The sequence below is a fragment of the Ahaetulla prasina genome, chromosome 3, assembly GCF_028640845.1.
Source record: "Ahaetulla prasina isolate Xishuangbanna chromosome 3, ASM2864084v1, whole genome shotgun sequence".
Lineage (NCBI taxonomy): Eukaryota > Metazoa > Chordata > Lepidosauria > Squamata > Colubridae > Ahaetulla > Ahaetulla prasina.
In genome coordinates, this window is record NC_080541.1 from 175,249,719 (window position 1) to 175,272,161 (window position 22,443).

At 38.5% G+C, this 22,443-nt stretch overlaps 1 protein-coding gene across 1 annotated transcript in view; it reads left to right on the top strand.

The window, feature by feature from the left end:
- The window catches only part of PTCH2 (patched 2), a 104,179-nt gene that overhangs the window by 48,279 nt on the left and 33,457 nt on the right, over positions 1–22,443 (top strand). The window lies entirely within an intron of this gene.

The following is a 22,443-nucleotide window of genomic DNA, read 5'->3' on the forward strand; positions in this document are numbered from 1 at the left end:
AGCCCCAAGCGGTTTGCTTAATAGGGTGCCCAGGCACCCTTTCTTCTCTTGATGGAGCCAGCCAAGGAACAGGATCCTAGCTGGATGTGTTTTGACAGCAGTAGGCAGCTAGCGACCAGCCAGCCTTTCAGAGCAGCCGGGACAGGTAAAAATGGCTCTTTTAGCCTGCCCCCAGCGAGACTTCCTCCTGAGCAGCATGGCTCCTTTCATAGCTGCCTTAATCCAGCTAATCCGCCCCTCAACACTTTGAAGGTGGCCCATGGCATGTGCGTGCTGCTTGCTCTGTGCAGGGGACGCTGCAAAAAAAAAAAAAATCAGCTGCCACCGCCCGTGTGTGTGTGTGTGTGTGTGTGTGTGTGTGTGTTGCCCCTCCACTATCCTGCTTTCTATTTCAGGTCAGCCAAGAAATCAGATCCCCACGTGGAACTGGAGGGGACACAGCTGTCCCCTTGGTCTCCATTATGGCTGCATTATTCAGTTAATTGCTGATAGGAGTAATCATGGATTAAACCAAACATAAACTGTCCATGCTGGGGCCTTATTTTCAACCTGGCTCAAGTCCAAGACCATCTAGACTGGTTTTCTACTTCTTATAAGGCAGCTTCTAATTGTTTATTGAGGAGTTTCCTAGTACTGTAGTGAGCAGATATGAGGTAACTTGCCTGCATGAAAGCTTCAAGCAGACTTCAGCGGTGCAAAATATTCTTCAATCCTTTAAGAAAGGAGTTGACAAGTTTCATCATAATTAAAGTCTGTAAACTAAAATAAACCTTATAGGACTGTAGTGAAGACAAAATAAGATATAGTTCTTCCCAAAAAAATGTCATTTGACACATTCTTGTATTAGGCAACAAGTTTATACTACATAGCACTGATATCTAATATTAAGACTAATATTTTTAGTTTAGTCACATATAAAGCAAAAAAAAAGATTCATCATGGCTACAACTATTCATAATATTTAATCCTAAAGCATTTCCTTCAGTAATATTTGTTTTTAATTATTGCTGTTTGTTCTTCTCAGCCCAACCCAGCAATAGAAGTACCGGTACATTGTGAAAACAGAGTTTAGATTTGTGTACGTCTGTCTGTCCATCAACTAGATAACTCTCAAAATGCCACAGAACAAAACCAAATTTGGTATGGAAGCAGAAATCAGCAGAAAAAGATTTAGCTCTATAATGGGGTGCATTTAGTCAGGGGTTGTAAAGGGGGAAAAATCCCCAGTATATTCTGATGGGAGAAGCATTTGGGCTTGGCATATTGTGGATTCCTTCCTTCCAAACTATGGTGTCCTTCCTCATCATATAACCCAGGGTGGAGTGTATGTGGAGCAACCTTCGTAGCGCACACTTGCACACCATAACAGAGGCAAATGCATACAGTGGCAATACATACATAAGCCTCCTTCAGTAAACCAAACCATCCATTCATAGAGGAGCACCACATATGGACTTACTCTGTTAAACTGTCGCATCCCACAGAGAGGTGCCACACATATGCACACACCTTATTTAATATTTGGGAGAATATGTTCTGCACGCTTTTCCTATCTTGTGTAAATTTAAAAGATTTGCTTTATTTCTCTTCTAAATAAGAAGGGAAGCCAGAAAGAGATGTGCTTTTTTAAATGATCTGTTAGGATCTTGCAATGTATAACAATGCATAAAGATATCGATATTGTAAGTTAATATGAGACTATTCTCATCGCTTTTGGCCTATAATGCAATATCTTCTCTAGATTCCAGCAGAAAATGTTTGTGCACAGCTATCGTTGTAATATCAAACACCTTTTCAGATCCCAAAATATTAAACTCCAAAAAATGTAATTTTAAAAAACGTACAAGGTTTTTGAATGGTAAAAAGTAAGCAAGCTAGCTAAAATGACAAAATTAGTAGACCAGAGGAATGCTGTCGATATAATTTACTTGGACTTCAGTAAAGCATTTGATAAAGTAGACCATAACCTACTACTAGATAAAGTAGAAAAATGTGGGTTAGACAGCACCACCACCAGATGGATTCGTAACTGGCTGACCAACCGCACTCAACGTGTAGTCCTCAACGGAACTACATCCACATGGAGGGAAGTATGCAGTGGAGTACCCCAAGGCTCTGTTTTAGGCCCAGTACTCTTCAACATCTTCATCAATGACTTGGACGAGGGGATAGATGGGGAACTCATCAAATTTGCAGATGACACCAAGCTGGCAGGAATAGCCAACACTCCAGAAGATAGGCTCAAATTACAGAAAGATCTTGACAGACTTGAACATTGGGCGCTATCTAACAAAATGAAATTCAACAGTGAAAAAAGTAAGATTCTACATTTAGGCAAAAAAAACAAAATGCACCAGTACCATATATGTGGTACCTTGCTCAATAGTAGTACCTGTGAGAGGGATCTTGGAGTCCTAGTGGACAACCATTTAGATATGAGCCAGCAGTGTGCAGCAGCTGCTAAAAAAGCCAACACAGTTCTGGGCTGCATAAACAGGGATAAAATCAAGATCATGTGAAGTGTTAGTGCCACTTTATAATGCCTTGGTAAGGCCACACTTGGAATATTGCATCCAGGTTTGGTCTCCACGATGTAAAAAAGATGTTGAGACTCTAGAAAGAGTGCAGAGAAGAGCAACAAAGATGATTAGAGGACTGGAGGCTAAAACATATGAAGAACGGTTGCAGCAACTGGGTATGTCTAGTTTAATAAAAAGAAGGACTAGGGGAGACATGATAGCTGTGTTCCAATATCTCAGGGGTTGCCACAAAGAAGAGGGAGTCGGGCTGTTCTCCAAAGCACCTGAGGGTAGAACAAGAAGCAATGGGTGGAAACTAATCAAAGAAAGAAGCAACTTAGAACTAAGGAGAAATTTCCTGACAGTTAGAACAATTAATAAGTGGAACGACTTGCCTGCAGAAGTTGTGAATGCTCCAACACTGGAAATTTTTAAGAAAATGTTGGATAACCATCTGACTGAGATGGTGTAGGGTTTCCTGCCTGGGCAGGGGGGTTGGACTAGAAGGCCTCCAAGGTCCCTTCCAACTCTGTTGTTATGTTATGTTATGTTAAACTAGGATTAAAGAGCAAAAAAGAATATGTTGGTTGCAGATACTTGAGGACCAAATGTAGGGAAGCCAATTTTCGCCTAAGGAAAAAAAAACAATATTCACTGATTTTGCATTTTTCTATGTTTAACCAAGTTAAACTTTCACAAACTTTTAATGAGAGTGCACTTGGGCTTTGGCAAACCCTTTATAAATATGAAAAATTAATTTACTTTGTCTTCAAAATACACATCTTGTTTACTTTAAACACTCTGTTTAATATTTTTCTTTTATTTATATTGTGAACTCTTTGTTAATCTGTCAGTTATTTATTTAAAATATTTATATAGCAGCCCATCATGTACTAAATTCTGGGTGGCTCACAACCAAAAAAATAAAATAACATCTTTACAATTAAAAATATTACAGCAAAGCCATAAGACCTGATACCATAGCTGAACTATTCCATGCAGGTCCCAATAAGTTCATCTCAACCTATTTCAGAATTTGAAGGAAAAATCCAGTCTTGAGTGCTTTTTGGAAAGTTAAAAGGGTGGGACCTGCCAAACATCAGGGGGAAAGGTGTTCCATAGGCCATGGATTGCCATGGAAAAGGCATGCTTCCTAGGTCCCAGAAGATGGCATTTTTATGAGTGGACTAGGAGCATGTGCATGTGGTAGGAGCATGTGGTAGAATAGTCCTTAGAGAGAGACCATCCCACAAAGATGTCTGACTTAGAAGCCTGTGCTTTTCTATTCTTGCTGTGTATCTTGAAAATCAGATCTGCACAAATGTACCTCATCAAGTGAAAAACAGACACTTTATCTTGTACATTGCCAATCAGCAAAAATTCCATAGTTCCTTAGTTCCAAATAGCAACAAAAGTGGATGGCTTTTTCTGCACAGATGGTGGCTTATGTTTGTCTTGATGAATCACTAATTATGACACCTTGCTTTATTTAAAGTATATCCTTTCCCATATTTTGCTATGTCTCATCCATAAAAATACTCATTTCATTTAATGACCATTGGAAGTTACAATGGCACTGAAAAAATTGACTTATGACCGTTTTTTGCATTATGACCATTGCAGCATCCCCGTGGTCGTGTCAGTTACACTTGGATGCTTGACAACTGGTTCATATTTATGATGGTTGCAGTGTCTGGAGTCATGTGATCACCTTTTGCGTCCTTCTGACAAGCAGTCAATGGGAAAGCCAGATTCACTTAACAATGGTGTTAGTAATTTAACAACTGTGGTGATTCACTTAACAAATGTGGCAAGAAAAGTTGTAAAATGAAGCAAAACTACCTTGCCAAATTTCTCACTTAGCACCATAAATTTTGGGCTTAATTGTTGTTGTAATTCAAGGACTACTTGTATCTTTATATTCTTGCTTTCTTGCCCAAACAGAACATAAACAATGTTTTAAAACAATGGGAGCAAAATGAAAAAAATGTGCTGTGTCTATCTTAGCTTAGAATAGGCAATTGACATAAAAAAGAGGACGATTACTACCAAGGAGACGCTGTCCTTTTTTACGTTCTTTTGGATCAAATATCAATAATAAACAAAGAACCTAAAATGATTTTTAAAAGCCAACTCAAAATGTCATATAATAAAAAAGTATAATGCCACCAAAACAACACAGGGTACCATGAGATATCTCTCTCCGGGTTCATAAAATCATTACAGTACTTGGAACTAGATAAAGGCAAAGTAATAAGTATCAGAATTTTTATATTTCCATGTACTTTTCTAATGTACATTTTGTAGACAACGTTCTTGGAGATGCTCTAGTTTTTCTCTAATGCCATCCCCAAATTCATAAGATGCATTCATATATATGCATGGTGTAGTATCTTGCAGAAACACTAGGATCTGGTAGATTTTGGCTTTGAGAGGTCGGATCTCACATGGCTAGCACTATGATAGAAACAATCATTTTAATCAATCAAGTGACAGTTTGTAGAGATTTAGCCAGAACAAATCTGTTTCAATAAAATTATAAGGATCTCTGGGGTTTATGAAGATATGGTATGCTTGAATTAATACCACTTGCCACTTAACAAATGGAATTAGATGTGCTTTACAGTGCTTTGATTTTGTGGCTGTTTATGTTATGTTTGATGGCTGCGATACCTAGAATGCTGACAAGGACAGTTTTTGATTTCTTTTCCACTACATTAATATCTTCTGAAAGGTTCATCTGGATATATTCTCCTTTAAATAGGGAAATCTGGACAAGTGGCAGTAGAGATCAGTGCTCTAGATTCTGGACAAAAGGAGGCGTTTCCTCAGGATGCATACAAATATAATATACGTACTGTACAAATATAGGCAATCTAACAGAATGTAGGCAATTTAGGCAACTGGCACTTCACAACTCCAAATATTTTATGACCAAGTCTTCCCTCGCTTTAGCAGAAATAAGAATTTAAAGTAGAAATGATTTTCTCTTTAGTACACCTTTTGTTTTAAACTCTGTAAATGATGCCAGTATTAGGAGCACTATAATTTCAATAAAGTTGTAATTGCTTCGAGAAAATCCGGACTTTTCACTGAAAAGTACATCAAATGCTTAAAAATGTAGCTGGTTTTTCCCACTTCTCTGGCACATCTATTGATGGAGTGTGTCTAAGCAAAAATATTTGTGCATGCATAGATTTATATATAATTTTCTTAGCAGTTTTATAGAAGTAATTTGCCAAGCAACACTGGAATTCCCAGTGGTTCCCCCATCTAAGTACTAAGCAAGTCTGACCATCCATAAATTTTTAGATCAGTCAATGTCAACTAAGTGCTACAAGGCAAACAATTAAACCTTGTTTTTGTAGTCAGTAGTTCAATGTATTGTGCCATGTGAAAATAGAATATAGAGTCAGTTGAGTAAACAGTTGCATTAACCATGGATAAAAATGATGATGTGTTACCATATTCACAGCCATGGGATAATGATCACCACTAAGCAGTTCTCCTCCAGCCCATTCCACGAAGCAATTCTAAATTACATAGTCTTAACAGTTGTCAAAATGCTTACTGGGACTTTGTAAATGTAGTCTTCTTCTTCTGAATATCTCTTACAGTGGTACCTTGGTACTCAACTACTTTGAAACTCATTGAATTTGGTACTCAATGGATTTTGACATGAAAATGTTGTCCTGGTACTCATTGTTTGTTTGGTATTCAATGCACAAGCTAGATTTTTTTGATGTTGGCTGCCTTGTGACTCACTACATTATTTCTTATGGGAAAAAATGTTTGGTACTCATTATTTTTAATTATCATCACAGCTCCCAGAACCAATTAATGATGAGTACCAAGGTACCACTGTAAATGTAATGAGGTTTTTTTTTTTTTTTTAAAAAAGATATCCTTGTCCTAACCCATTTAGACTTTGGTAATTCAGTAAGAAAACCCTATAATGGATAGTGAACAGCTAGTCTATATGCAATTCCTTGCATTGGGATCAATGTGTTCACTGATGTTCTATTAAGCATGCTACTTGCTGTGCATTGCACTAGCTGAATCTTCTAAACTGATATTGAGGTTCTTCCTGATTGAGCACATTACAACAAACTAGTATACTGAGCATCAGTCATCATGGCTAAGGATTTTCTGTCACGGAGCAAATGTCCTGCTGTTCCACTCAAAGTCAAAGAAAGATACTTTTTAGTCACTAAGGCTATCTGAGACCTTATGGACAAAGATATCAAATTGTGAAACTATTTAATCTAAAGCTGGCAAATTGTCTAGCTCACAAATTCAATAATATCTCAACCTAAGAATTCCATTTTATCAGAATTCAGTTTCATCATAAATTCAACCCTATGGCAGGGATGTCAAACTTGTGTTGTCATGGCAGTGTCACATGATATATCGTGACTTTCCCCCCCTTCGCTAAACCAGGTGTGGGCGTGGCCAGCACATGACACATCCAGCCCACAGGGCGCGAGTTTGACACGCCTGCAACCCCATATCTCCAAATCCTCAATAGATGTAAAAATACTACAAAGCGTATCAAATCCCATCTCCAGAAAATAGTCCACTGTGTAGAAATTGAATCATGATAACAAGGTACATTCACTTCCTCAGTTCATAAGAGATAGTTTGAGATGACACTAGTTGACAGCATTAAGACACTGGGAAGGAAGAGCTTTTGTTTTTTATTACTACAGGAATGCCTCCAAATCTGGAAAAATAGCCCATGTGTTATGGAATGACAATTTAAACTGAATATTTTCTAAATATGTTCATTTTTTATCATATTCTTAACTTACTTTGTTGGTTAAATCTGTCTATTTTGAATGTGATTCAATTCACACATTTTACTAAAGTATAAGGTAATTTGTTTAGTTTTGGCTTAAGATGCATTAATCCAACCACTTATGGTTTATTAGGAAAAAACATGGATTTAATAGCACAGGGCTTAGTACAACATGTGAACTAGATCTTTTTTTTCCTCAGCTAAACTTCCTCAAACTTGTGATGGTTCAAGGACTACTTACTTCAAGGACAGTTCAGATTGTTTGTTTCTATCTATTCCAGACATGCTAGCTTTGAAAATTGTTCCTCCCAACTCAAATGAGTTCACTCAGCTGCTGGGATCTGATCACTGAAGCCTTTCTTCTGGCAAATGCTGTGAACTGAAAGATCCCAGCTGGAACTTGGGCACAAAGCAGTAAGAATTATCTTCAACTTTTAGACTAAGGCCTGGATTTGGGCTTATTCTTTTGAAAATGTAAAATTATAGAAGGAGAAACGTGAATGTATTAAATTGACTCAAAACAGGTCTGAACACCCCTAAGACCCAGATAAGAAACATATATGTTCCTATATGTTAATATAATGCTATTTTACTTTAAATCAGTATTATTTACTGAACTGGAAAATTGCAAAATACAGTATGCCGTATATGTTATACCACTTTTAGTGTTTAACAGTTCATAAAATTTTGAAAAGCAAATTACAAATGTCATGAATAAGTAGCATATTTCCAGGATACAAAATATGTGCAGGAGGAAAAGCAGCTCAGGCTAAAACCTATAAAGAACAATTGCTGGAAATGGGTTTGTCTAGTTTGATGAAAAGAAGGACTAGTGGTGACATGATAGCAGTGTTCCAATATCTCAGGGGCTGCCACAAAGAAGAGGGAGTCAAGCTATTCTCCAAAGCATCTAAGGGTAGGACAAGAAGAAAATTTTAATAATAATTTAAATAATAAATAATAAATAAATAAATAAATAAGAAATGGGTGGAAACTAATCACAGAGAGAAGTAACCTAGAATTAAAGATAAAATTCCTGATAGTTAGAACAATTAATCAGTGGAACAACTTGTCTCCGGGAGTTGTAAATGCTTTAATACTGGAGGTTTTTAAGAAGAGATTGGATAACCATTTGTCTGAAATGATATAGGGTTTCCTGCCTGAGCAGGGGGTTGAACTAGAAGACCTTCAAGGTCCCTGACAACTCTGTTATTCTATTCTATTCTATTCTATTCTATTCTATTCTATTCTATTCTATTCTATTCTATTCTATTCTATTCTATTCTATTCTATTCTAAATAGGAACTTTAGGTTCTGATATCTTCATTTTGATTATTGAGAGTGCCTTTATATAAAACTTGCAGTAATCTTGTATAAATAGTGAATTCTGCTCCTGAAGCAGCAGGAATATATGATCATTACAATAGTGATATACTGTAGTACCAGCATGAGCTGATTGCCTAAGACACAGTATGTTCAGATGTTGTGTGGCAATGCCAGGCTTTTCAGTATAAAATTATGACATTCCACTTCATTTGCAGTAATGCAAGCAGCTCATATCTCAAGTAACTACTGTTACCACTGTTTTATGACTCAGGTCTGGGAGTCAACCATGTAGTTCTGCAATGAAGTAGCTGGAAAATGGGATCAGATACAGCTAAGGGGATTGTACTGCACGTTGTGGATGTGTATTCCTGGTTACTATTGCTTGTATTTATCCATATTTCATCCCTGTTTTGCAATCAAACTAAGTGATTGTAAAAATAATGGAAAATTAAATTCTAATTATACCAATTACTTTTTCTATAGGATTTTGTGAAAGCACTCTTCTATTAAGCCCCAGAGCAATTGGATGAGCAAATTAAGGATTTTGTCTGCATTCTCTACTCTCACAGAGAAGATCCTTAGATGCTTTGTACAAGTGAGAATGCTGTCTTCCCTAAGAATGTTAGATTGTTTGCTGCTAGTCCTCAGCAAATATTTCAGTTTTCATCTTGTAGAATATACCTAGATTTTATATATTATAAATAAAGTCAACCTATTTTTTATAGATGTTGGAAGTTATACATATAACAAATTATTATTTCTTCTAATGATGCAATTTATCAGACTGCCATTATAAGACTGTCTTCTTCTGGGCTGAGAATATCACATATTTCACACTTGGGAATTAATAATGCTTTCAGGTTATCTAAAATATGCAATCTCATTGAGGACAGTTTAGTGCTTCTGCATAACAAAAAGGCAATTTGGATCACATATTAAAGCTTCTATTTGCTCAATTTCTTATTCCAAGAGGTAGTGCTTTTTACAGATTTAGGAATGACTCTGTATCAACTTGTACAGTATTTTAGGATCCAAATTTAGAGACTTTCTAAGCAATATATGCATTTTAAAATATTTTTACAAAATTTTAAAAAGAAGACACATTAAAGATGGGGAAAATCTACAATGATAGTAATATAAGATTTTTCAACTGTTCTACATATATTGTATATTCATGGCATATTATGCATATTATCCTGTGTGGGGTGCCGCAGGGGTCGATTCTCTCACCCCTCCTGTTCAACATCTATATGAAGCCGCTGGGTGAGATCATCAGTGATTTTGGGGTGAGATACCAGCTGTACGCTGATGACACTCAGCTGTACTTTTCCACCCCAGGCCACCCCAATGAAGCTATCAAAGTACTGTCCCGGTGTCTGGAAGCCGTACGGGTCTGGATGGGGAGGAACAGGCTCAAGCTTAATCCCTCCAAGACGAAGTGGCTGTGGATGGCGGCACCCCGGTACAGTCAGCTGCAGTTGCGGCTGTCTGTCGGGGGCGAGTCATTGGCCCCGATGGAGAAGGTGCGCAACTTGGGCGTGCTCCTGGATGGGCAGTTGTCTTTTGAAGATCATTTGACGACCGTCTCCAGGAGAGCTTTTTATCAGGTTCGCCTGATTCGCCAGTTGCGTCCCTTCCTGGACCGGGATGCCCTGTGCACGGTCACTCATGCTCTCGTTACTTCTCACCTGGACTATTGCAATGCTCTCTACATGGGGCTCCCCTTGAAGAGTACTTGGAGACTCCAGTTAGTCCAAAACGCGGCTGCGCGGGTTATTGAGGGAGCAGCACGGAGCTCCCACGTAACACCTATCCTGCGCAGACTGCACTGGCTACCTGTGGTCTTCCGGGTGCGCTTCAAGGTATTGGTGACGACCTTTAAAGCGCTCCATGGCTTAGGACCAGTATATTTACGGGACCGTCTTCTGCCGGCTTCAATCTCCCAACGACCGGTACGTTCTCACAGAGAGGGACTCCTTAGGGTGCCGTCAGCCAAACAATGTCGGCTGGTGGCCCCCAGGGGGAGGGACTTCTCTGTGGGGGCTCCTACCCTGTGGAATGAGCTTCCCCCTGGACTCCGACAACTGCTCGACCTTAGGACCTTTTGCTGCAAACTTAAAACCTATATGTTTCGTCTTGCTGGACTGGCTTAATTTTTAAACTTTTAAATTGATTTATTGGGGTTTTTAAATTTTAGTGATTTTATAGGGTGTAATTGTATTTTAGCTTGGCCAATTGAATAAGTTTTTTATGGGTAGTTTTTAATATTGTATGGGTTTGTTTTTTGTATTTTAACTGGCTGTTCACTGCCCTGAGTCCTTCGGGAGAAGGGCGGTCTATAAATTAAAATATTATTATTATTATTATTATTATTATTATTATTATTATTATTATTATTATTATTATTATTATTATTATTATTATTATTATTTAAACACAGAAAATGTCATGCGTTATTTAAATGAACAAGCCTTATTCACATTTTATAAATAGTGCATTTTGGACAGATTTTGTAAGTTAGCCCTAGGTTCAAAAATTGTTGCCCTATCATGCACTGTTTTGCCCAGTTAAACAGCATGGCTACAAGAGTTTTAGAGGTATATTAGATAGCCTGTACCCATTGGGTTATTGTTTCAGAGATATTTCCTTACCTAAGATGGCGCCGACGAAGGCTGCCTCGGTGAAATGCTCTCTAATTGTTTCTTTATTTCTAATTGTTCTCTGTGACTCACTACGGATTTCCTACTCACGAGACCATCTGCTAAAAATTAAGGAACATTTCTTTAAGGAGCAGCTTTCTTTAATCTCACCCCCGCCTATCTTTACAAACACGGAGGAGATTCTAACACAGGAGGAGGCAATTCCCACGGAGCCATGGATTACTAAAAAAACCAAACGACGGAAACGAAGGAAATGAGGTAAACGATCTGGGATCTTAATCAGGCTAAGAACTCGCACTAAAACTCCTCTGCCTTCAATTTTCCTAACAAATATACGCTCACTTGCAAATAAGATGGATGAAATACTCCTCTTAAACAAATACTATTCTGATTTTCGCAATTCAGCAGTCCTATGCTTCTCTGAAACCTGGTTAAATGAATCAATTGAAAATAGCAGCCTGAACATTCCAGGATTTCAAATTGAACGATCAGACAGGATTCCAGAAACATCTGGTAAAAAGAAAGGAGGAGGCTTATGCCTATATATTAATTCAACCTGGTGTCAAGATTTTAACATAATTTACAAATTCTGTGACAACAATTTAGAGACTCTAATTATCAACTGCAAACCTTACTATTCGCCTCGTGAATTTTCCTCATTTCTTCTAATTGCTGTTTATGTCCCACCACAAGCCTGTGTAAACGAGGCATTACGAACTCTAGCTGACCAAATCATGGAGGCTGAAGCCAAACACCCTGATTCACTGGCCATTGTTTTGGGAGATCTAAACAAGGCAAACTTAAGGAAAGAACTACCAAAATACTTTCAGCATGTCAATTGTCCCACCAGAGGCAAGAATACTCTAGACCACTGCTACACAACACTAAAAGATGCCTATCGGTCTTTACCACGTGCAGCTGTAGGACACTCTGATCATTGCATGATTCACCTTGTACCTGCTTACAGGCAAAGACTTAAAGCCATAAAACCAATAATTAAATCAGTGAAAACCTGGACGGAGGAATCAGAATTAAAGCTACAGGCATGTTTTGACTGCACTGATTGGAATATTTTAAAGATACCTCTGCAGACCTGGATGAACTCACAGATACTGTAACATCATATGTCAGCTTCTGTGAAGACCTATGTACCTACAAGGAACTTGCGAATACACAGTAATAACAAACCTTGGTTTACACCTAAACTTAAGCAGCTACGACATTCCAAAGAGGAAGCCTACAGAAAAGGTGATAAAATGCTGTACAATCAGGCCAGAAATGCACTAACAAGGAGATAAGAGCAGCAAAAGAAGCTACTCTGAAAAGCTAAAGAATCAATTTTCAGCAAATGAACCAGCAAACATGTGGAAAACTCTTAAAAATATCACCGCTATGGCAAACCTCCTTCCCAGGCTGAAGGTAATCAACAACTGGCAGATGACCTGAATGAGTTTTACTGCAGGTTTGAAAGGAAACTACAGCCACCTATCTCCACAACCCCCATCTCAGACACACCAACAACAGCCAAGCCTCCTACAACTGACCCCATTTCATTGGGTTCACAACCCCTAGTGATCACAGAAAAGGAAGTGCAGGACCTATTTCACAGACAAAAGCCAGGAAAAGCTCCAGGCCCAGACAAGATAACTCCTTCTTGCTTAAAAGTCTGTGCTGACCAATTGGCCCCATCTTCACCCATATTTTCAATAAATCACTAGAGATGTGCTATGTTCCTTCTTGCTTCAAACGCTCTACCATCATCCCAGTGCCGAAGAAGCCCACCATCAAGGAACTGAATGACTACAGACCAGTTGCTCTAACATCTGTAGTCATGAAAACCTTTGAAAGGCTAGTGCTTTCCTACCTGAAAACCATCACGAATCCGCTCTTAGACCCCTTGCAATTTGCATACCGAGCAAATAGATCAACAGATGATGCTGTTAATATGGCTCTGCACTACATCCTACAACATCTTGAGTCTCCAAAGACCTATGCAAGGGTCCTTTTTGTAGACTTTAGTTCAGCATTCAATACCATCATTCCAGACATTCTTCTAACTAAGCTAAACCAGCTACAGGTACGGAACAGACTTGTAAGTGGATCACAAGCTTCCTAACAAACAGGAAGCAGCAGGTGAAGCTAAGCAAGATCACATCAAATACCTGTACAATTAGCACAGGGCCCCCCCAAGGCTGTGTGCTCTCCCCACTTCTCTTCTCTCTGTATACCAATGACTGCATCTCCAATGATCCATTTGTTAAGCTACTGAAGTTCGCAGATGACACAACAGTGATTGGTCTCAATCGAGACAATGACGAATCCGCATATAGCCGAGAGGTTGAACGACTAGCCTTGTGGTGCAACCAAAACAATCTGGAACTGAACACACTCAAAACCGTAGAAATGGTGGTAGACTTTAGGAAAAACCCTTCCATACTTCCACCTCTCACAATACTTGACAACACAGTATCAACAGTAGAAACCTTCAAATTTCTGGGTTCTATCATATCGCAAGATCTCAAATGGACAGCTAACATCAAAACATCATTAAAAAGGACAACAAAGAATGTTCTTTCTGCGCCAACTCAGTAAGCTCAAACTGCCCAAGGAGCTGCTGATCCAATTCTACAGAGGAATTATTGAGTCTGTCATTTGCACCTCTATAACTGTCTGGTTCGGTTCTGCAACCCAACAAGAAAAACACAGACTTCAGAGGATAATTAGAACTGCAGAAAAAATAATTGCTACCAACTTGCCTTCCATTGAGGACCTGTATACTGCACGAATCAAGAAGAGGGCCGTGAAAATATTTGCAGATCCCTCGCATCCTGGACATAAACTGTTTCAACTCCTACCCTCAAAACGACGCTATAGAGCACTGCACACCAGAACAACTAGACACAAGAACAGTTTTTTCCCGAAGGCCATCACTCTGCTAAACAAATAATTCCCTCAACACTGTCAGACTATTTACTGAATCTGCACTACTATTAATTGTTTCATAGTTCCCATCACCAATCTCTTTCCACTTATGACTGTATGACTGTAACTTGTTGCTGGCAATCCTTATGATTTATATTGATATATTGATCATCAATTGTGTTGTAAATGTTGTACCTTGATGAACGTATCTTTTCTTTTATGTACACTGAGAGAATATGCACCAAGACAAATTCCTTGTGTGTCCAATCACACTTGGCCAATAAAATTCTATTCTATTCTATTCTATTCTATTCTATTCTAAAAAGAGAAATAAATAACCTTGGGTGGGCAAAAAAGCAGTGGGAGTGGGAGTGAGTTCTGACTTCCTGCCAGCTTCCCCACTGAGTTTCCTTGCACTTTTAAACTGGGAGATGTGTTGATGATTTTTTTTCCTTTCTCGGGAAATACAGCAATTTTTCCAATGCTAAAATTATAATATTTGAAAAGATTAAGATACATTTCCTTTCTTCCAAATCTGTTGCCTGGGAACCATAGGCACATATTAGTGCTTATCACATGTTAACAGTCCCATCTTCATTTTTAGTAATAGCTTTTCTTTCTAGAGTAAAATGTTAGTCTTTGGGACATTCGAATCATATTTTTTCTGGGTTGGTACATATTTGTAGCATGAGATTTCCCCTCACCACTTCTGGGCTCCCCAACAATCCACCCAAGGAAAATAAAAAGTGTTCTGTGTCTCTGACTAGAACATTAGTTCTTTCATACCATCTAAAGCTCAGAACCCAAAGTGACTTGCAAGAGTTTATTTTTCCCAGGAACTCACTGCCCTGCGATTTGTTATGGTGCATGTCCTTCCTGCCTGCTGGTGCACAGGAAAAGTTCAGCAGGAGCTAAGAGAGCTCTGATAATTTAACCAAAAACTAGGTTGTGTGGAACAATATACTCTGTGATTGGACATTATTTCTTTTTAATGAACCTTTTTAGGTGGCAGGGAAAGGAATCTGGGCGATCTAGAAATGAGAAATACAGTGGTAGCTTGATAAAAAAGGTAAAGGTAAAGGTTCCCCTTGCACATATGCGCTAGTTGTTCCCGACTCTAGGGGGCGGTGCTCATCTCCGTTTCAAAGCTGAAGAGCCAGTGCTGTCCGAAGACGTCTCCGTGGTCATCCGGCCGGCATGACGACGCTGAAGGCGCACGGAACGCTGTTACCTTCCCACCAAAGGTGGTCCCTATTTTTTCACTTGCATTTTTTACATGCTTTCGAACTGCCAGGTTGGCAGAAGCTGGGAAAAGTAATGGGAGCTCACCCCGTTATGCGGCACTAGGGATTCAAACCGCTGAACTGTCGACAAACTCGGCATCTTAGCCACTGAGCCACCGTGTCCCACCACTTCCCTTGATAGTCCCTTGGTAGCTTGATAGTCATCATTAGTTGGTTCCAGGAGGTGCAATAAGTACCAAAAATGAGGAGTACCAAACAAATTTTCCCATAGCAAATAATGTAATGAGCCACAAGGCAGCAAACACCCATAAGTTCTAGTTTATGCATTGAGTACCAAGCAAACTATGATTACCAGGACAAAATTTTCACATCAAAATGCATTGAGTACCAAATTCAGTGAGTTTCAAAACAATTGAGGAACCAAGGTACCACTGTCCTCTGAATGAGGACTATGTTATGGAAAAGGATTTAAATCTTGGGCCTATGCTGTGGTTCTAAATTACTGTAAATTACACTAGGTCTTCCATATTTGGGCTATAAAAATCCAAGCAGCTATTATATACCAGCAAATGTTCTTGTATTTTAGTTGCTATGCAATTGTCATCTGGAGTTTTGGAATCTAGATATGATCATTATACTTACACACAAATATTTCACATGTGTTCTTGGAGAAGAGTTGCCAATTGATTATTTTCATTGTTTAGATATGACATTTATATTTCGCCTATATGCCAAAAATGTGCTCAAGGAGGCTTAGCACTATTAAAATACAAATAAACAGAATTACAACTGAAAAATAACACAATTTAATCAAAAGGAAATAATACCAGCCTTAATTAAAACAAACTTCAGCAAAGCAATCAGTTTAATTGCCAAATGTCTACCTGAATTTCTCTGCCTGCTTGTAAAAGAGTAACAGAGATAGTCTCCTTCTAATGACCTTCATCTGATCCTGCGCTCTAAGACTCCATGTTTTAGTACTCAATAGCAAAAAATGTTTGTAAGGTTACAGTATTCCCTGTTCTTCTCTTCAGTTTCCCTTGCCAGGCAGACCAATAACTACAAAAACCCAAACCTATCTTTTTTAAATTGGACTCTTATAAGTGGTTTGGAAACAAAACAGGAGGGCCTATTAGGGGGACTCATTTGGGTGGCCCACCCAGAAAAGAGGAGGTGTCCAGCAATTTATTCAATAACCTATAATTATAGGGATAATTGTGAAGTTTCACTGCTCGAGAAGTGGCTTTGCTATATCCAAGAGGAAAAATAGGAGAAAGATAGTGTTAACTGAAACACTGCTTTTGTCAACAACAGGTAATTGATCTCATCTGCAATTCAGTTTTAAAACTGTCCATTTCTCAGCTAGGTAAGATAGTTAATTGGGTTGTCCCAGAATCTTTTAGGATGCTCCTGTGAATGACCACATAATAGTCCCATATAATGAATCACAACAGAGTGTGGTGTGCTATGGTTTTGCAAGAATGAAAAATAGTGTATGATCTAACAATACTGTTCTCTGCAGCCTTATAGATAGCAAGCAAGATTTCAAAACAGATTCTTGCACTAAGTCTGTAAAAGTAAATTATCTAGGTACAAATCCTGTGGGATGCACTGCACAGTTGGGATGCACTGCACAGTTGGGATCCAGGATGTCTGTAGTTTACATGCGTAATATTTGTGTCTCTGCTTCTCTTGTATGAGGAAACTAAATTTTTGAGAGACTGTGGGAATGGGTTGTGATATCTCTCCTGTGTGTATGTGTGCAATGTATGGAAGAGGAATGAGAGATAATCCAATCTAATACTCAGCAGAAATACAATTGAGGTTTGATCATGAGGGAAGAGAATCTTTTGCATGAAAAAGGAGAGGGCTCCCTTTGTTAATTGGAATAAAAAAGAATTTGCATAGGGCTTCTCATTAACATGCTCACTGTTGCTACCTCATTGGATCCTAGAACCTCCTCTTCCAATTTTGCATCAAACAAAGCAGTTCTCTCAGTATAGGGGGAGGTGAACAGAAGCAGATGTGGAAGCGGGGGTTGTATAATGACTGACAGTTCCTAGTTTAACTCCCTTTCTGTCAGAGAGGAGAGTGTCCCATATAAGCATACTTGGCAGCATCTCTGTTTGCCTTGTCTTTTCATGCTGCTCCCTGGTTAATTAAGGTGTTGGAATTTGAGGCTTCCTCAATTCACTTTGAAGCTTCAGATTTTCCTGTTCTAAATTAAACTTAATTATAAGAAGAGCTCCCCTCTTTCCTCTTCACAACATTTGCAGATACTCTACATTTTCTACTACAAAGGGTGTAATAAAGAAATAAATGCCCCTAGTGTCTCTTAAACCACCATTAGTCACTTAAGACAGAGCACAAACAAGGCTAGTTCAGTTCAGGAGTTTTTCTACAGTGCGGATAATGAGAAGGGCAAAGTTAAGCCAGGTTTTTGTGCCAAAGGGAGGGATTTGTGTGCATGCCAATCTCTCTCCATGCTTATTTTTGCCCTGGCCATTGTACAACATAAAACCATATCCAGGCAGTTGTTAATGAGACTCTATACTTAAAGCCCATCAAGATGGACTTTTTAAATTTTGGGATCCATCTTTGCCTGTGGCTTTAAAGTTTGGGCTGAACATATTCTCCACCCTTCCTCAAATTCTGGTTTTGCATGTGTGGTTTTCCTCTTGGGTGGCCTAGTCAAGATCAGCATAGTACAGGATAACTCCTGGTGTTTTGCCTCCCAAACAGCCTGGAATGGTTTGGATTCTGAGCCTGATGCTTCCCCTCCAGCTTAGAAGGACGTAGTATGTCTCTCCCCTCCCTATGTTCCTTGGCATGACTGCCTCCCTTACTGGCATCCTAGGAGTGTTTTTGAGAGAATTCAGCTAATGCAAACTACAGTATTAGAATTATAGTTTATACTGAAGTCACAAAATAGTAGCTCTTCAGCAATGAGATTACCAGAAAAACATAGGCTATCCTTAATTGGAAGATACATAATCCTTGTTAAAGAATCCTCTAACATTAGATCAACATTAGCCCAAAGTAATTATCCAATTATGGTTTTGTTAATGTCCTCATTTTCAGTTGTTAAGTCTAAAAATGTTTTTTAAAAGTTATGCCAAAGTTAAATGCCCTGATTATGAAAACTTGAGTGGTCAAAAATCTTTGCTGTAAATGATCTAGATATTTAGGTAGCAACTTGATTGTTAGTAAGGTCTTTCTAGTGCAAGATTTAAGACTTTTGCTGTGACCGTAGCTCTACCACAAGGGACACTTGCATCGTAATTTCTATTTTTATTTTTTTCACAATACGGTTTTCATACTCAATAATGAGCCCTAAAAATGGTAGGTAGTGAGGATGTGTAATATTTCTCTTTTTGAATAATCTAACTTTAATTAGAAAAATGCTTTATCTGTGACATTCTGTTAACAGCTTTTGTAGCATTTTAACAATTGAATTGTGTCTACTATGTGTGTTTGTGTTTTCTAACTGTCTAGAAAACAGAGCATTAGACATGTAAGTGGGAAAATGTGTCATTTTTGTGGGGGTGCTTTGAATTGGAGGCCAGTCCCTTTAAAATAATAAAGTGGATTTACAAAAGGACTATAAAGTTGCTTGTACCCTAAAGTAACTGATTTTATAGCCAAGTGAAGAAATATAGCTTTATAACTATAAGAAGTAGCTTAAAATAATATCTTCAAAATGGAGTCATGGGAAGAATTATGAGGGAGCTGCATTTTAAGGAGAAGATGGAACAGTCAGTTGAATAGTCCTGAAAGACTGCCTTACCTGTCCATTTTCATCTTTTACATCAAGCATCATGCAGCCACGGACGATACATGCCTGCGCCAGCTGCACTCAGTTTGTGCAGGATGATAATAAGACCAGTGACCTGGGCATTTCTCAGCCTGAATTCACTGTGTTTCAAAATACGTTCTCGACTCATCTGTGATATTCATGAGTTTCTGTGATAAATTGGCAAGATGTTTCAGCAGACATCCTCTCACCCCCACCTTTCGTTAAGATGCAATGCAGCAAATCTTGAGCCTAGTGGCAGGATAAGAGAGCAGTGTTGCTTCTATTCTGAGTCATCATGTTTGTCTTGAGATGAAGTACCTGGTTGTACATGTGTTACTTCATTGGAGAAATTAACACTGTTATGGAAATATCTAGAAGAAGGCCAGCAATGTTGCTAATGGTAAGCAACAGAAATGGTATTGCTCTGTTCCCCAGTAAGTGATTGATATGAGTGGAGGCAGAGTCAAAGGGGAATGAATTGCTCAAAGACACATAGCTGAAACCACCAGCTACAAATCTCAAGAAGGTATTTAAAAAAATATTAAGGCCCAGGGAGCCGAACAGAGGATTGACTACAGAGAGAGCAATGGAGGGTTGCAACTTCTCAAGTCTTGGGCTATAACTCATTGTCCTAATTAGATGGAAAACTATAGGGAATGCTATCACCCTTCTGGAATGTGTGGGATGGATTGTTAGGAGTATTAAGAATGGGGAAAAAAGCAGAAAGTTTCTGGAGGCAACTTTCATCTTTAAAAAAAATCTCAACCCCCACAATTCTTCAAATCTGGTGGCAAAGTGGGATTGGCAGCACAATTTCAGACAGTTTGGGAGGGGAAGTGTTTTAAGATTACAATTTAGAGTTGTTTAACTTTTGCTCTCACACAGTTATTTCGGAGAGGGCAAAGCTGTATCATTGAAAGCTGTCTATTTTTAAAGAAATAAAATACTGGAATGGCACAGTTTTGGGTACCTAGTCTGGGGTCGAAATGGGCTGCCTGTACTAACTTTTAGGTACCTTGACATAAGAATGATTAAGAGGCTACTTATTTGTGAAGTTGATGGACAAAAAGAAGAATCAACTAGTAGGTCACCATTAAAGTTTTCTACAGTTTCAAGGTACATTGTACCTCTCTTGGTACAAAGAAGTATTTCACTTTACAGTATAAAAACTCTCATTTCTTATATCATTTCGGTGAATCTTGAAACACTAGTACAATGTAAAATAGTCAATTTTCTACGTCACAAAATTAATGGCCACATTGTGTTCTGCATATCTAAGATTTCTTGCTACTCTACAATGTAAACCAGATTAAGAAATAGAGTCCACAGAACTCTTTATTTATATTGCCTATAGTAATATAATTGTGCAAGTCTGATTGTGCTTCCCCTCTTACTTCTTTTAGATTTTGTTTAATCGGAGGTGTTTTTGTAATCTTTCTCATAATTTAATCTCAAGCAATGTTTTTCTTTTTGTTACTTTGGTAATGGAACTTGATGGAACTCTCCATCAAGTTCATCTTCTCTATTGTCTACTTGTCTTCCCACACTTTTATGCTTTTATTTAAAACAAAAACAGAAAACATCACAACCACTAAAGTTGAAATCTGTTGTGGAAGATCTGTAAGGGGCAAGTGCTTCTTACACATTCCTAGGCCCAGTCCACAGAAATTGCTACTTTGCATTATGCTTTTGTCCAAAGTTTTCTTTAGAAGGAAGATCCTCCACAATGCAGGAAGTCAATTTGGCAGGTGAATTTTAGTGGAAAAATAATTGGAAAGGAATGGAAGGAGTTGATAACTGTTGAAACTACATTTGTCAAATTTAGAAATGTAAAAGGCTAGGTGCCATTTAATGTTACCCATATCTTAATTTGTTTATTTTACACAGTTTTAATTAATTACACAGTTAAAAGCAATCCCAATCCCTTAATTTGGATAGCTGGAAAACATTAGGACTGTGAGTTACTGAGTCTTCACAGATAAAAGCATCACTCAGGCAACTCCATCATAATGTAAGTATCTGCTATTCTTTGGCAGATGAAAAGGTGGAGTGGTGGTAGCCAACAGAAGGTCCCATTTTGGGGCAGGAGTGAATCAGAACCAGTTTTGGATCTGCTTGATCCAGCTGTTTCATTCTTGCAGCCCCTTGCCATGAAGCTGGTGTGTTTATTTTTCTTCCCCATCCATTGCTTTCAAAGAAGAATGGGAGTTGAGCACATCTCTTATATCTTTCAGGATTCAACAGAACTAACATGTATTTCAGTCTAGCTCCATTGTTAGCACTTTTTAATGTTACTGCTTCAACTCTCCAAGTTCTCAAAGCATTGTGAAGTCATTCGTGCAGTTAGTGTTATTCCTGCTGACTTCAGAATGTTACAATCAGGCAAGGAACACCATGAATCTTTCCAGCTGGCCAACAGGCAAGTGTAAAGATTTTCAGTCAATCAGTAGTTCCAACTGAGCTACAGCAATTCCTGGATTAATGAACATATCCTTACATTTTGTAAAAAAAAAAAAGAAAGAGGAAAAATAACTGTTTTCTCCTCATTTTCAAAACATGCTATGTATTTGTCTGTTTTTGAAAGTCAGATATTGTTGACATTACATGATGCCGCCAATAGCCTCCCATCGACCTGTGCGCTCTCACAGAGAGGATCTCCTCAGGGTGCCAAGAGCCTTCTCTGTGGGGGCATCTACCCTACGGAATGAATTGCCTCTGGGGCTACGCCTTCTTCCCGACTTCCGGGCCTTTAAGCGTGAGCTCAAGACCTTTTTGTTTCACCGAGCAGGGTTGGCCTAAGGGTAATTTTAATGGGTGGTTTTATTACTTGTTATTTTAATATTCGGCCAATGGAATCAGATTTTTAAATTGAAATAGCGTATTTTAATTTTTGTATATGTCTTTTTAACTTGGCTGTAAACCGCCCTGAGTCTTCGGAGAAGGGCGGTATAGCAATGTAAATAAACTAAACTAAACTAAACTAAACAAAGAAGCCTGACTATCGGATCAGATTTTCTTCATATAAATTCTACTTAAAAACTACAATCCAAGTCTTTCCCAAATGGGGCAACCATGGCTGTAAGTTGCAATGAACAGGCTTTGGGTTGGAGAGATGAGAGAGAAAGCTTGCTTGAGCCCAAAGACTGGTAAAAGTGCAATGTGGGAAAAATTTAGAGAA